The following is a 14,982-nucleotide window of genomic DNA, read 5'->3' on the forward strand; positions in this document are numbered from 1 at the left end:
ATGTGTGTACACTGAAGATTTGCTTCATTGCAAATGCTTCCAGGAAAGTAACACTTCTGTCTACAATCCAAGTGACTTGTATAAGAGTCGGCGATTGGCATTTCAAACCTGATTACAGTTTTAATTAGATTCATATGAGCACCCAAGCCAGCAAGTTCAGTGGGCTATCTAAAGCCTTGTTATGGAGACTTTTTTTTAGTCGCACAAATCAGTCAAAAAGAAGCAGGATGCCAATGCTGGATGGAGATCTTCCACTTGAGCTTGCATTGTTCAGAATTAAAATTGAGATGAAATTTATAAGCATAAATTGCATTCATGTATTATATTTATCTTTTCATTATAACAAAAATAATTTAACTTTCAGGTTTCCTATGAATGTCATGCATGATGGATAATTTGGCCAAAGCAAGAACTAGGTCTGGCACTAAAGCTATGTGAAAAATAGCTATTCTTTTTGGACTCCTTGATGTGAGTAAATAGAAGCCAATGATCTATTAATTCACTTCCTGATCCTATTTGTTATGTGTTCATGGCAAGGACATGCAGAGGTTCAGTGATTAAGAAAAGGAAAAACTTACCAATCCAATGCTGTCTACAGTTATTAATTCTCTCAGGTCATGATTCATCTTGTCACAGGACTTCTCTACGAGGGCACCTGGCATTGCCATGGCTTTTCTTCTCTATTTTTGTTTGCTTCCTTTGTTTTTCTTCCCTGTCAACAGATATTTGCCCTGAGTCTATTTGGATTATAAATGCCCAGTGAGCTAAGACCTGAAATGGAAAGTTGATGCTACCAGATACCACCAAAATGAATCTCACCAAAAGCAAACACAACACATCTCTAGTCCCAAAGTGAGACTATTTTATTGTGCTTTTTAATCATTGTCACACTTAAACTACAACCTTGCTGCCTCATACTTTTCCCATGAAACCCTAGAGCGACCCACTTACTTTTAATGTTTTTAACACTGAGTCTCTCCACTACATCAATGGTTGCTGGTGTTCTCCTGGCATTCACAGGGAGCAGATGTAGTCTGGTGGAGATACCTGAAGAAAAGGACCAGTTACGAAGTTGCATCTTGCTGGCCATATTCATTAAGCTGAACAGCTAGATGCATCTTAATTTCTAGGCTGATATTCTCAACAGCATTTATTCACTGCTAGATGCACTCGTACTGCCAGGAGGCCATTTCTTCCCCGTTCTTAGAGTTCACAACTGAGCCTGTAAGCTCCACAGTGAGGGATACTGCTTCGTGTCCTGCCCAGCAGCACGTCCATGATTTTAGGCTGGTACAGTGATCCAAAAGCGAATAGTGTGTATATGTACATGCATGCGTGTGCTGTGTGAGTGAGAGAGACATAAGTACCTAAACAGTCCTAAAGTTACCTTATGTATTTTCTACTGGAATGAATCAGGATTTGCATAGAAGATGGGACCTTTTAAATACTGGGTAGTGCAGTGGCAGACAAATCATACCAAATAGCACAATACTTTCCATTATACACTAATCACCACATTTAAAATTGTTATCATCAGATTATGTGGATGCATGATTCACAGCCCACTCCCTGTCTCCAAAGAATCGGTTTTTAAGCAGGCTGCCACGCGCCTACTGCACCTGATTGTTTCATCGGCACATTCCAGCTAACAAAGGCGGACGAGCCGGGGCAGAGCCTGGGACACTGATACACTTGTTCTATCCCCACAGGTGTAGCAGCCTTCTGTTTTGAAAGCTTCTGGGTGTAGGCGTTAAGGCTGCATTCTTTCTTTAATTTGTACTCGCTTCTTTCAGAGTCAGATGGAACGGCAGCCAAGCGAGGAGTGCACAGAAGGAGCGAAAACCTGTGTTCGAAAAGCCCTGCTAGGACACGGACCGTTACGGCAGACCCTGTGCCCTTGCTCTCGGCCAGAGGAAGAAGAAAGGGAAAAGAAGGGATGTGGGTTTTAAATTTTAAAAGCTGCTTCCTATCCTCACGCATTTTCAGTCAATATTGCTGGCAAAAAATACGTTCTGTATAACATAACAACAACAGGCAGTTCCATGCGATTGTATATTTTATGTGTAATTATTGATACAAGCCATTATTTATGTGGTAGCATAGGTGTACGTTACATATATTTTATGCATAACTATTAGAAACAGCCATTATTTATATGGCGCTACAGATGTATATACTGTTCTGTTGTCAAACAAACAGAGGGGAGACCACATTCTCCTCCCAGTTTACACCATCTCAGGCCAGAAAGGACCACTGTACCCATCCAGTCTGAACTCTCACATGCTAATTTCCTCAGTTGCACCCATCATAACTCTGAAGTCCCAGTCCCCAAAACCCAACAGTCTTCCAGATTAATGCTTGGGCAAGGTACGGAATTGTCAGTACTAAAAACTGAAGTCACTTATGTAGTTGGAGGACAACTGTATCAGAGGTAACATGTCACATTCTGAAGGGAGAGGATAGATCACTCTACACCCCACATAGTCACTGCCACCTCTACTAAGGTGGCCCACAATATGTAATGGGTCTTGTGACAACCACCTGTTCACCAGGATTTTTATGGAATTTTACCAATTCCTTGTAGATTAAGTTACTCTGCCTGCATTGCATTGGAGCCCTTATCCAGCCAATTGGGAGATTTAATTATCTCATTGACGCTTACAAAATGTGAGCAAACTGAGCTTTGTATGAAAATTCAGTTTGAATAGGAACAATTTTTCATGGTCCATAAAAGGTAGAGTAAGATGCGCAAAGCTGACATTCATGACTCCTGCTCATAGCTCATGCCCTGTGTTTAAGTCCCCACAGATGGAGCTAAGAAATTACCCTCACATTCATCAGAGAAAATATTCAGGAAGGCAGATTTCTTGCAGCTCCCCCTGTTTTTAAATCCAGCTTGGGATAAACACAGAATTCTGCAATTTCAGAAAATAGCTTACAAATATCTTCTTTCTTTTCCTTTTTTTTTTTCCTCCAACCCAGAGTTCTGTTATCTTATACTTATTTTGATAAGTTACCTTCAGCTTTTCTGTCTGCACATGCAAGGAAATAAATCCAGCCCCACTTCCAATGCAAGTTTAGACAACGTGGTTAAATTAACAGCTTGAACATTAGAAAAGAGATTAGGATAATTAATGCCAAGATGATAGAACTAGGAATGTTTTGTACTGTAGGTAGGGCCACTATTTGGGAGGCCAAAAGAGGAGTTTTACCACCAGCTTGCAACAGGTTCTAACAGTGGATCTTGAAACCTGGGATCACATTCCCCTGAAATGCTAGAGTCACGCTTTTAAAAACATGTGCTGTAAGCTGGTCCTCCAAACTCAACTGGAAGCACCTGAAATATGCCTATTTTCCCCATTTTAAGAGTTATTAGATGCCCACACTATTCTAGAAATTTAAGCATTTCTTTGGATTACTTTTTGTGCTTTGGCTCAGAGTTGGCCGAAGAAACACAAGTTTGACACCTTAAAGAACAGAATAGCTGTTATCTATCAAAAACCCAGAAATTAATTCAGGGGTTTTTTTGAATTAAACAAACATTTTATTTCCTTGCTCCAGGGCCTGTTCAATGCCCTCCCTAAAGACATTGAGATCATGAAATAATTAAGAGCATATTTCTTGACCTGGAATTATTATTCACTGTCAAACTGCCAGGTTCTTCGCACAAAATGCACTGCATAAAATTATACTGGGAATTAATGGCACAGGTTATACAGACCCAGTCAAATTTCAGGAAGAGAGTTTCAAAGCCAAGGGGAAAGGGAGATGCTTGATTCATGTCTGAACCATTTACAATGTGCTAACTCCAGTGAAATAAGATGGACAAGAATTTTAATATTTTAAGAGGTATTTTTGCAAGGAACAAATACAAGCTTTGCAAAGTCCAGTTTCAGAGTTCAGCCCTCCCAGAGCATGCAGCTGTAAAGGCTACTTCCTAAAAACAAATGAAATCGCCATTCCCAGTCTCATGATAGTGCTTGATCTGTACAGAGGTGCACTGATGCTTATCCAGAAGGTCCTCAAGGGGTGCTGGGTAGGGCAGAATCACACAAGAAAAGTCAAATTTCTCCAGAGAAACCCTCCAACTCCCTCAAAAAGGAACTAAAATATAGGAAATTTTTTTCATTAAAATAATGAGTTTTGTTGTCCTCTGTTTTAATGTGAGGTTTGCTGTTACTATGTCTGCAACCTCCTTCGACAGATGCAAGAAAAATGGATTTTAGAGAGAAGCATGTGAAACAGAGAAGCAGGAATGCTGAAAGTTAGATCCATGGTTAAACTTGTAAGTAGAAATGGCCCAATATTGAAAAGTGCTGAGAACTTAGCGTCCTATTAGTTCCCATTCACATCACCAGAAATTTGATACACTAAAAACATTTGAATTTACATTTTCATAACTGTCTTACCTTGGCACCAGAATACAGGTTATCAAAACCTTCTGTTCTTCTGTTGTCATGCCCAACCTGAGAGGACATAAAAAGACTCATGTTCAGAGGATAAAGGCTCAACGCTCCCCCAAACCCCAGCTCCCTTAATGTCTGGAGTTATTGTTGCTTACCCTAAACTGGGACCCCGAGAAGCATTCATTTCATTGGAAAACCCAGACTTTCAGTTCCCTAGTCTCTGCACCCCAGTGTGAACCTAGAGTAGAAGACAAGTCAGTGACTGGAGAAGCTGCTCCCTGAATCGCCAGAGGTGAGGCCACCAGAAACACATTCAGAGTCGTTCTCCCATCTGTTCTCAGGAGAAGGTGCTGGAAAATCACTTCATCAGGGCCATTACATCCCAAAGCAACATTAGCTTCGTTTGATCTGCAAACTGCTCTGTCCTCAGCAATTTGTGGCTTTCTGTGTAGTGTTACACCTCCAGCTTGGATCCATGCAAAAAAATATTGCTCTCCCAAAACACACATCCTTTTGTTTATTTTTACCTACCCTCCTGCCTGTTTAGCTATACACTATGCTATTATGTCATATCTGTGTTTTCCAGGCAGATTTTTTCATCTAAAAGATCTCTCAAGTGAAGGCTATTTGAATAAATGAGGATGATGTAGCCCACCCACCCTAAATCCCCTATCTGTCTTCTGAGAGCTGGCCTTTACTAAGAGCCAAGAGCTTGTCTTTGGACTGGAACAGTCTAAAGGGATTCTTTTACTAACATGACTAGCTGTAGAGGTTTGTAAATTAATAATTTAGATATACAGGCAAATAAAGCCCAGATATCTTGGAAAAAATAGACTTTTGAAGACTTCTTTTCTTGTCACAGAACATGAGCTAACCCCAGAACCAAGTTTTATGATCTCTGCAAATCCAAAATATAGTTCTGCGAATCCTCGAAGTCCCTAAGTCCAACCATACCAAATTACAACATTTTAGTTTGTGTGTGAGAAGGTGTCCTGGGCCTTGTGGCTGTGTCTGTCCAAATGAGTATTTCCCGGAGATGCCTTAATGATCATAGCAAACTGATATTTCACTGGACGGTGGGTCTTGATTCCTCTATCAAACCCACTCATATCAGTCTTGCAAAGCTTATACTTGCAGATGTAGGATCGGGTTGTTGCTGAAAGAAACATTGACAGGGAAAGGTTTTACGTATTGATACAGTGAACAGCTACAAGCAGGATCATGCCAAGTGATGCTTGGAGGTGGGGGCTGGGAGACGGAGGGGCTGTTTTTTTTGTACTGAAGGCATTGCTGAATATCAAATGGCAGGTATCAGAGTGACAGCTTTTGTTTTCATAGCCTATTGAAAAGTTAACGAAGTAAAGAAGATATAATCATTCAGGTAAAGCAGGATACGAAGCAGGCCAGGGCTTGCACTAAAAATGCATAAAGTTATTTCACTAAAAGACAGAGGCACTTGCCCATGGCAGGTGCAAAACTTAGGCAGTGCTCTGATTGCCTCAAGAAAGGAAAAAACCTGCAGAAAATGCTGGGACATGTTCTAAGCCTCCTCAACAGCCGTTCTCCTTTTTTTTTTCCCCTTTCTTTCTTTTTTTTTTTTTTTCCTTGTTGAATACTTTAGGTCGTATCTTTATTGTCTGCCAGCAAAGGCTGTGGTTTTCAGGGCTCCAAGCAATTGGGGAAGGAGAGCACACACAAAAATCTTGAGTGGTTTAGAGAAGTCTCTGAATCAGGAGATTTCTTTTCATGACGAAGATGATATGGCACAGCTTTAAAGTATGTGTCTGCTGTAAACCAGAGAAAGGACAATATTTGAGGCTGACTCACGTCTGTCTGATTCTGTTCATGGGTTGAAGCAAAAATGTCAACCTTACCTCAGCTGCCACTTGAAAACTCTCAGTGTTTGGTTTCCTTGGTTTCCCCTTGCAGTTAGGTGTTCAGATCCTCTCTCCTGCTTTTGGGACACACTTGCCCCCTTGCTCTCAGCATGTATCCATAATGTCATCTCACAGCATGCCCTGGTTTGCACCAGCTTCCTGGCCCCTTCACCTTCCAGGGGGTAAGTAAACTCCCTTGCTTGGGGAAGTCAGAGTATGGAGCCAGCCAGGGTCCGGCCCTTACCTTTGGTACAGGTGTGACCTGGGAGGCACCACAGTCCCCGTGGCATGAGTCGTGCCCCCACAGCAGAACCCTGAAGGGACTGCCACATCCAGCAGGACCCTCTCATGCCCTTGGCATTCCAAAGAAAGGGCACAAAGTTTGGGCCCAGCCGTCTCCAGGTGACATGGTGTTCACCCATCCCCTCAGCCCAGCTCTCACGTGCGCTCGGCAGAGTCTACAGCCAACACCAGGAGGGCATTTTGTGTTCAGTGCCTATAAAGCAAGGGCAAACAGACACACAGGAAGTGGTGGAAGTTCTTGCAAAGCAAAATCCTTAAGATTTGATGAATCATCGAGTGAAGAACCTCTCCAAGCTGCCAGAAAACACAGGAACAGACAAAGGAACTCATTTGATATCAGAGTAGTCGAGAGATGCCAATTTGTTTGGCCAAACCCATCACTGTGTGATAGCACATTGATATCTGTTTTGCTAGCTGCCTTCTTTTGAAATGGTTAGACTCCCACTGAAAGCAAGAAGTGGTGGGGATCAAGTTTAAAGGAGATTACTAATTTGGACTGGAAATTGGAGGTACTTAAAAACAAGTTCAACTTCTCACTATCGTTGGGGAAAAAAATGGAAGCAGACAAATTTATGTTATACCTTATTGCTCAAGCTCAGCAGTACCTGGAAGACTCAGAAGCAGGCACTGACCTGCATGCATTTTTCCAGTCCCAGCCCTTGATGATATGAGTAAGAGACAGGAAAACAGAGGAAGCTTTGAAAAACACAGGCTCAAAGGATAGAAGTGCCTGAGTGAGTCGTTTTCATCTGCCGCGCACCGAGGACCATGCAATCTAGCAAGCTTCCTCGCAAAGCAGATGGCAGAGGTGCTTCAGGCAGGAAGAAGATTCCCTCCTGGACATAGTTTTGTTTGTCTGTTTGTTTGTTTGTTTGTTTGTGTGATTGATCCCCACAGAGGCAAACCCACACCTGTCTCTCTCCCTTCCTCCCTCACACACACAGCCAGGAGCAGATTTGTGTAGGAGAGCCCTTCGGTAATGCAGCTCCTCGCTCTCCCTGGCAGCCACCAAAGCAAACGGATCACCAAGCGCTTCCCCGGAGAGAGGAATTTTGCTGCCTACAGGTAGACGGTGTGCAGGGGAGAGGCACGGTTATTGCAGTGGTTTCCTGTTAGCCTGCCGTTCGCCAGCCTCCCAGGCACGCGCTTTTCCTCGCAAGGTAGGCCACAGCACACTTGATCTTTCCACATCAAACCCAAACACTTCTTGACTTTTACCTCCCCGCCATCCTTTTCCCCTCATTTCCCATCCCGAGTTCCTCTCCGCTCCAGGTGTGTGTTTTGAAATAATTCACCGATCAGAGTCTCCCTCTGCGAGCCAGATAAGCCATAGTGCCAAGGGAGAAAGAGATCAAAAATACCACTTTTCTTTTGGCAAAGCTCTACAGCCTGCAAGCTTGTAGCTACCAGCCGGCTAGAAAGCAATTGTGGTGACTGCTTGGACTTGGGCCGTCTGTCATAAGCCAAGGGCTGTAGCTGAGAACAGAACTTCAGCGTAGTGCAAGGAGCAGCTGGTGGATGGAAAGAGCTTGGGCAAGTAAAATGAGAATAAAGGTGTACAGCCTACAGTCATGTCTATTTGAGGTAATGGAGCCGCCGCACTGCTGTAGGTCTACTCCATGTAAGACTCGGTGCTTTTAAAGACATGTAGATATAACTTACAGTCTATGTGGGGTTTCAAACTCCAACGCTTTCAGATTCTAATTCAGAGTCACAAATCCAGGGGAATACACCTTTATTTGGCCAACCTTACTGGGATAAGCACACGAAACAATAAAATGCCTTAAAAAGTTGTGTTCGTTACTATCTTCATAGAAGTTGATCAGCAGTATGAAAAAAGTGTTAATAAGCCACCACCAAAAAAAAATACATAATAAATAAAGACATGGAAGAAAACTAGTGGGAATGGCACAAGAGCTTAGAAATTATGTAAACAGACTGACTGAGAACAGGACATCAGTGAAAGCCATGTTTGCACATGAGAGACAAATGTGTCTGTAACTCTGAAGGTCTCCTATCACTTTTGTACAGAACTCCCTACAGCGTAAATAAGATGATACATCAGTGAGGCCTGCTCCAAGTAAGGAAGATGTGAACCCTCACTGATAGCATGGGGATTTTTCCAGCACAGAGGAGGATAGCTTGGCAGGGGAGACGCGAGAAAATACTGGACTCAGAACTACACTGTGATCCAAGATCTTCTCAGAGCAGGATCTCCGTCCAGATTCCCAGCCTGCCTGTCCACACTCAGTCACTTGGGCCAAGGATTATTTTATGTCAATAAAATCAGCCCTTTTCCAAGGAATAGGAAATTCATCCATTGTGAATGAATTGGCTGATATATGAAAGGAACAGCTCCAGAGGAAAATCGTTCTAATTACACTGTAGCAGAGACAACACAGGCAAACAGTAGAAAGTAAAAACTCAAGGGAAAAGGAAAAGCTTGTTCCAAAAAAATAAACCCAAAAGAGGAGTGTGTATCTAATGTGTCATTGGTGTACTTTGCACTTCTCTAAGATGGAGTGATAAAGATGTGAAATGTTAACGTGTTGTTGCCTTCCTCTAGGATATAAAGGGCATACCACACGTCAGGAATGTCCCATCATCTAGCAAAGAACTGACATCTGCAGACACCACACATTCCACCTGACTATAGGTAAAAAACAGCATCTCTGATTGCATTTTTTTTTTTAGCAGAAAACGTGATTCTTGAAGAACGTTTGGGGTTTTTTTTTTTTAAAAGGCAGCAGACACTTGTGTCTATTACGTGGTGAGAAGGAAATTCTAGGAAAAAAATGAAGAAAAATTTCCCCATTTTAATTTATAGATAGCCATCAGAGCATCCAGATCCTGGGCTAGTAGGAAGTGGTGGGTATTCTCAGCTGTATTTAAAAGGAAAACTAGACTTTCTCAAGCTATTGTTCAAAAGCAACCTGAGAGGACTTTTTTTTTTTTTTTTTTTTTTTAATGAAGAGTAGCTTTGACAAGTGTTTTACTACTGAAAGTGGCAGATTACTCCTGAAATTTCCCCTGCTTGGTGCTCAAATCTGAGGAAAGGTTTTTGCAAGAAGTCTTCCCCACTCTGCTGAGTGAGCAGTCTTAGCATTGGTTTGGCCTTGAAGCCACACTTTAACTAAAGGCCCAAATCAAACTGGCATCTGAAGAGTAATACCCTGATTTGCTCATCTCTGACTGATATATTGCAGGGGTGAAATGCCACCAAATGGACTAAAAAAAAAATTAAAAATTGTTTTGTAATTGTCTTGGCAGCACATTTACTGCAATTATGAGGAAATTGCATTTAACCACGTTTTATGGGTTTAATTTTCTGTTCAATTAATGCAATTGTTTTGCAATTGTTAATTCTTAACTTTAGCTCAAATATTTAATACCAAGGGAGAACTAATTTTTTAAAGAGCTTTATGGAGCTGATTTGTTGTGTGTATAATAATGAGATCAGGTTGTTATAAAATGTAGAAATTCTTTATTAAATAGTCAGCTTTACTGATCTTCATTGCAAGCTGCATCTCTACATGGCACCTGTACATTCTGATGTGTTGTCATAACCCTCAGAGCTATGTAAACAAGCAAGTCCTGTCGTGTTGCTGGCTGACTCCAGCAATCACAGAGACAGACAAAGTGATCTCCAAGGAGTCAGGTATACATAAAAAAAGAGAAGAAAAAAAGGTAAAGGAAGGAGCAGTGGTTAAGCAATAGGACAAATTTTAAAAATATATGTTTAATGGGGAAGAAGGTGAATCACTTCAAAACTCAAAAGAAATACAAGATGAGCACATTTGAACAGCTGAGTTCCTGATTCCAAACCCAATTTTCACAGGTGTTGCGGTGGATTCTGATCTCCACAGAAGTAAAAGTAGCACATCCAGGAAAAAGCCCACTTCAATGTCTACTTTTTTGTATCCTGGTTTGAAGCTGGGGCTCTCCTATTTTCTTGAGGCCAATTTTGAAACATGCAGCTCTCAGCAACAGTTTCTCTGGTTCATCCACAGGTTTTTAAAGGGAAGATTTATAAGTCAACGCAGCAGTGGTAGGAGTACGAGCAGCCAGATTCTTAGCTGGCATAAATCAGCATCATTATACCAAAGTATATTGTGTAACGTTGATTTACACCAGCTATGAAATTAGCCCACAGTGCTCTGCCATGAAAAAAATATAACTCCCGGCAGCAAAGAGGTGAAAACCTTCAAGCTAGCCTGATATTTATCTGTCTGGACCAGACAGATTTTGATCACTGTCGCATTCCCCTTTCATTTATCCATCTAGTGCTGCTTGGCTCTGGAGGTGAAATTTTCAGAAGAGACTAATAATAGACTAAACTGCTTACAGAGTGGGACCAGTGTAAAGCTGAAGCTAAGTAGCTTACAAAATCTTGACAAAGTCTATTCATTCCCAAGTTACCATATGCACTGGGCTGTTTCTGACAGAACATGATGCGCCCAGAGGAAAAGCGGACTTCCATGGAAAAGGCGGACTTTCAGGAAAGAGACACAGGCTGGTGTGTGTCTATAAGGGGATGGCTGAAAAAAAAAAAAAAAAAACCAAACGAAGAAATTTTGCCTGGTGATCTCTGTCAGAGTTTCAGTCGCTTATGTTATTGTCCTTCGACCATGCGCATCTGAGAAGCTGGTAACATCTCCCTGTGATGTTCCCTCAACCCCTTGTGATATCGACTTTGAGCTTCAGAGAAACACAAAACTTTGGGAAATAAATATTCTGCATTTTGCACTTCTTTTCTCTGCATCACTTAATAATCCAAAAGCACCTCAAACAGAATTAAAATATTGAGGCAAGCATCAAAGTTCTGACCCCTCTAGCTCTGATGTATGCATTGCAGTGCGTGCTTTCAGTTGATCGAACCATCTGCAGCAACAATGAGAAACAACTTGATTCTAAGTTCAGACTTTTCTTTGAAATAGCCAAAGATTTGCCAGAAAGCAGTCTTTTGAATCAGCCACAGTGTTCTCAGACACTTTGGGAGGCACTGGCAGATAAACCCTTTCAAACAGTGATTATTCAAGCCTTGCCAGCAATATCTGTCTGCAGCACACTTTCCTTTGCCGCACCGTGTGATCAGAGAGCAGTTTCCATAAGTCGTTTTCTTATTGATAGAAATCAGAAATGATGCCTTCACCACTCTAAGACTTTCTTGATACCTTTTTTCCAGGGTCAAAACTCTTTAGCACACACACAAAAACCAAACAGTGCCAGCAGACACTGGGGGGTTTTTTTTAGAGTTTTGCTTTTTTTTCAGTTTTTGTTTTGTTTTTACCCAAAAGGTAAAGCAAAATACAAACCAACATTTTGCTGCGTGGCGACACAGATGATGAAGGTGGCTTCATCCACGTTGCCAAGCCCGTGGCTCCCTGCAAGCCCTCTCTGAGCTCTGTTGCGCAGCTGTGCACACCTGCAAGGTGGTGTGCAGCTCGGGGAGGTGTACATGTTAATGTGAGTGCCCCCCTGTGGTACCGTACTGTCAGTTGAGGCTTAGGAAAGAAAAGCCACTTGTTACCCTGCAATAACCTGTTTCTGCAGCGAGCATCAGGTTTCACGGCAGGTTAGCTTCCCTGTACTGTACGAGCAAAACAATTAGAATAAGCTGTTGGAATCACCCTTGGTAAAGCCAATCTGGAAATGCTCCTAGGGGCATGGGAACGAAGCGATGAAGCTCTTCACAGTGTTGAAGCTGTATTGAACAATGTCATTAAGGGCTGGGTTCAGCCGCAGTTGTGAGTTATTATGGTTTGTTTATTGTTAGCATTGCCTGGCCAGGCCTTTGAGGCAGAGGAGCTTAGTGTGTGAATGGCAGCACCTGAGTGAGAGTCACCACCACCATTCACTTCTGATTTCGGCAAAGCTGTGCTCTTTGACACTGGATGACAGGGAAAGGGAGCCCAAATGTGAAAACAGCTTCTAAGCAAGGGGGGCATCAAAATTCCTCAGTTGACTGTGATACCCTGAATTAAGCTTAGACAATCTTGTAGCTGTTTCTCTAACTGAATGTAATGGCAGCAGAAGCAAGATGGGGTGAAACAGTGGAGAATCAGGCTATGTTCTTGGACACTGCTTTCCTTTCCCCAGTATGGTGGGGAGCCACAACTTGGTCTTCCCCCATGGAAGGCTGCTTTAGCCTGCAGGCAAAACCCCACCAAGGTCCTTCCCTTGAGGCTGACTGGAGCAGGAAGGGAGGAAGCTTGAAGCCTTGCAAAGGCCTGGCTGTCACCTTTCATCTTGACTTCTGTCACCTGCTTTGGAAACCAAGGTACTCAGTTCCCCTTCTTTCAGAAAAGCAAAATTCCTCAAGTTTGGATCAACACATTCCCTTCCTGATCTTTCCACTCACTTGTGTTGAGGGTGGCTCTAGGTTCTGGTTCACATCTTAGGAAGCTGCAGAGGAACAGTCGCTTCTGTTCCCTTTCCTGGGATCTCTTCATGATGCTGTTCCTAATGTCCCTTGTTCAACCACTGACCTTTTTTTTTGCTACCAACAGTCCTTCAATCCATGTTTCCAGTCAGGAATTCCAACAAATAGGTTGGATGTTCTCAGTCAACCATGTAATAACTCTGTTTTCTCTTGCTTTGATAATAATTTGGGTGGCTTTTTTACGTGTAGTACAATGCAGTAAAGAATAGGGGTTTTTTTAGCCTACACTTTTCAGCAATTAAATTTTAATTTTTAATCTCAATTATTCTCTGAGAATCAGGGCTGAGACCTTGAACTTTCACTACTCTTAATGACAGTCTGTGTGAAAACCACCCCGCCTTTTTCATATCTACCTTTGGATATTGTGTCAAACTTTCAGAACCCATGTTTGAAAATGTTGCCCATACCTATTTACTCATCCTTGTAATTAGATAACAGTCATGGGAGGAGTTCATCTTTCTTTTACATGATTCAAGTAAGGGCATGTCCACTACCTTTCTCTGGAAATTACTCAGCCTAATAGCCTTGCTTTTCAAATGTTTTTCTTGACAATCAGATGACTTAAAAAGCTTGCTCTCTTTTCAATTCAAAAGACATTTCATTCTCTCTTCTTAGCCTTTGTGAGAAGCATCTCAGCATTTGAGGGAAATACTAGACCAATAAGTCTGGATATGAACTCCACAGAACAAGTTTCCTGACATTGCCTTGCCAAAGTATCTCAAGTATGATTTGTAGAGGTTGCTTTAAAACTATTGTCTATTGTGTCAGATCTCACTCTACCCCTTCTTAGCACTTTATCTTTCCATTAGGCCTGTGAAAGGGAGAGGCAGTTACTGGCTGTTTTGGTGCATATATTAGGATATGGAGATTCCCTCAGGACCTGGCTGCAACTAGTTCCTTACTGGCTTCATTGCTAGAAAGCTCCCAGATGGCAAGGGATGTATTTTCAGTCACTACCAGACTAACATCACCTTGAACAAGTGACCTAGAATGGTATCTCATCATCAATCCACTGAGCCATCCCATCCCCATAAACACAGTTTCACTTAACAAAATTGCATTTCACAAATAGTTAATCCAGTTTATGCTTTAATCCCTTTTGGAATTTCAAAGAAAAGAAAGAATCAAAGCAGCTAAAAATTGAGGAGTTAAAATTTGCAACTGAGTACAAAGTGATATTCTCCAGCTAAGGAATTCAGGAAAAATACGTTTTGGGAAAGAGGAGAGGAGAGGAGAGGAGAGAACTATATTTCTTCTGATTTAGGACCCCAGGATGGCAGACATCCTTACCTCTGTTTTTACATCATTTGTTCTTACATATACTAAAATTATAATATCAGACCATTTCACAGTTTAATGGTTTTAGCCAAAAGCTGTCTTATATGACAAAAAGAAGATTACAAACAAACAAACAAGATATCTTCCTGTAAAAATAAATATGGTCTGACCCATTTAAAGTGCTATCCCTATAAATTTCTGTAAAAATCAGAGGCCTGAGTGTCCTTTCAGACCTGAGTATAAGCAGCTTGCCCAGAGAACTGAAAAAGGTTTTGCCTAGTCCCAGGAAAATATATGAACCATCTTTCTGCCTTCCTAATAGTTAGAGTCATTTGAAGAACCATAGAGAAGAGTGACACACTCAAACACTGTGGGTCCAGGTTGTTGGACTGGGGATTTTTGGAGGGGTGGGGGAAGGTGTAATTATTCAATTAGATGTGCAAGAAAGAAAGAAGAAAATAAATCTTGAAGGATTTTGAGCATGATGCAGATATTGATAGGGCAATACATAGCAGCATAAGCAGATACAATGATATATGATGGGTTTTGATGAACAGGTAAAAATGCAAATAATATTTTACAGTGTATGAAGTAGAAGGCACAGGAAGCAAGATATCTCCGTAAGCCATCTACCTGCTGTACCAGGTCTACTTCATAGAAGTGCTTTCTAGCATGA

The 14,982-nt window shown here is 41.8% G+C and overlaps 1 long non-coding RNA gene across 1 annotated transcript; it reads right to left on the bottom strand.

The window, feature by feature from the left end:
- Window positions 1-531: 531 nt before the first annotated feature.
- Window positions 532-6,591, bottom strand: LOC142600373 (uncharacterized). The gene is made up of 3 exons (XR_012833831.1): window positions 6,528-6,591; window positions 4,410-4,466; window positions 532-712 (listed from the first exon to the last, which is right to left on the bottom strand). It is a non-coding gene; the product is annotated as an uncharacterized LOC142600373 (long non-coding RNA).
- Between the last annotated feature and the right edge of the window lie 8,391 nt (window positions 6,592-14,982).

Source organism: Balearica regulorum, chromosome 2 (genome assembly GCF_011004875.1).
Source record: "Balearica regulorum gibbericeps isolate bBalReg1 chromosome 2, bBalReg1.pri, whole genome shotgun sequence".
Lineage (NCBI taxonomy): Eukaryota > Metazoa > Chordata > Aves > Gruiformes > Gruidae > Balearica > Balearica regulorum.